Genomic DNA, 1315 nt, shown 5'->3' on the forward strand with positions numbered 1-1315 from the left:
TGAATGCATTAGCCTTTAGAAGTGTAATAGAAAGAGAGGAAGAAAGGAAGGGAAGGAGAGGAAGATGAGAGGAAGAAAGGAAGGGAAGGAGAGGAAGATGAGAGAAAGAAAGAGGAATGAAGACTGGAGAGGCACAGTATTGAGGGACAGGGAAGATGAAGAAAGGAGAAAGAGTAAGAGAGGGGGAGACAATATGTATTTAGAGACAGACACTTTTCACAATCAAAAAACTAAAGTTAATACAGGAAGTGCAATATAAATTAACCAATGGCTATAGAGTTAACTTATATGAGGATAGAGGCAACAGGGCATTCCAATTTTTATGGTTTATATTGCACTTCCTGTCTTTATTTAATGCTTTATGTAATGTTAGTTGTGTAGTGTAAATCAGCATGCACCTAATTTTTTATTCAAAATATTTTACACTTCTTCATGTCTATTTTACAGCATCGCTACAAATTCTGGAGGGCTAAGATTTCATCAAATTGCTTAATTTTGGTAATTGATGGGTTATAACTTGGCAAATTTGTGGCCTTGTGCCATTGAGCATGTGCAAAATGGTTCAAAACAGCAGATTTAATTTTAGCAAATGGTCAGATCTACATATGTGTATGTGTACACGCCCATGAGTTGGAACATGGACCAGTCCTGATACAGGCCTGAATCATTACTGATGATCGAGCCTGGACCGAGGATTTGGGGCAATGTCCTGATCCGATATTGACGAATCAGCCACGATTTATGCCTGTGCCAGACCTGATTCGACAACGATAACGATATTCATTAAGCCTCATTATGACGTACTTCCTGTTATGCTTAATTAATACTTAATTATTATTCATTATTAATTAAAAATGATTTGGAATTATTATTAAAACCAAAAAAAGATTATAATTGTTTTCTTCATCATAGTCTACCAATGTTCCACAAGTAAGACACTTCATGTTTTGTAACTTAAGACACCTAAAGAGCCATAAATTAAGAAGGCACTAAAATAATCAACTTACATTACTGAGAAATTAATTTCCCAAAATCTCCAACATTAATGAACTCTCGGGTTCCATGTAGTGAAGCAGATCTTTCAAAGGTATCTTGTCACACATAGTCCTACAAAGCTTAGTTCCATAACATAACCATAAATTCTACATAAGCAAAGGAACTACATACCTTCCTTAACCAGCATGATGAAGGCAGGTTCACAAAAAAATTCAATGCTATTTGAAGTGAACTATAATGACAAATGATGATAATAAATTAAAACACTATGATTAAACTGACCTTAACAAGAGCTTTAAACAAGAAAGTTTCATTTCAT

General features: G+C 34.7%; 1 long non-coding RNA gene across 1 annotated transcript; it reads right to left on the reverse strand.

The window, feature by feature from the left end:
- Window positions 1-851: 851 nt before the first annotated feature.
- Window positions 852-1315, reverse strand: LOC109590055 (uncharacterized). Its single transcript, XR_002189088.1, has 4 exons — window positions 1279-1315; window positions 1168-1228; window positions 1008-1115; window positions 852-963 (listed from the first exon to the last, which is right to left on the reverse strand). It is a non-coding gene; the product is annotated as an uncharacterized LOC109590055 (long non-coding RNA).

Source organism: Amphimedon queenslandica, unplaced genomic scaffold (genome assembly GCF_000090795.2).
Source record: "Amphimedon queenslandica unplaced genomic scaffold, v1.1 AMPQUscaffold_10559, whole genome shotgun sequence".
Taxonomy (NCBI): Eukaryota; Metazoa; Porifera; class Demospongiae; order Haplosclerida; family Niphatidae; genus Amphimedon; species Amphimedon queenslandica.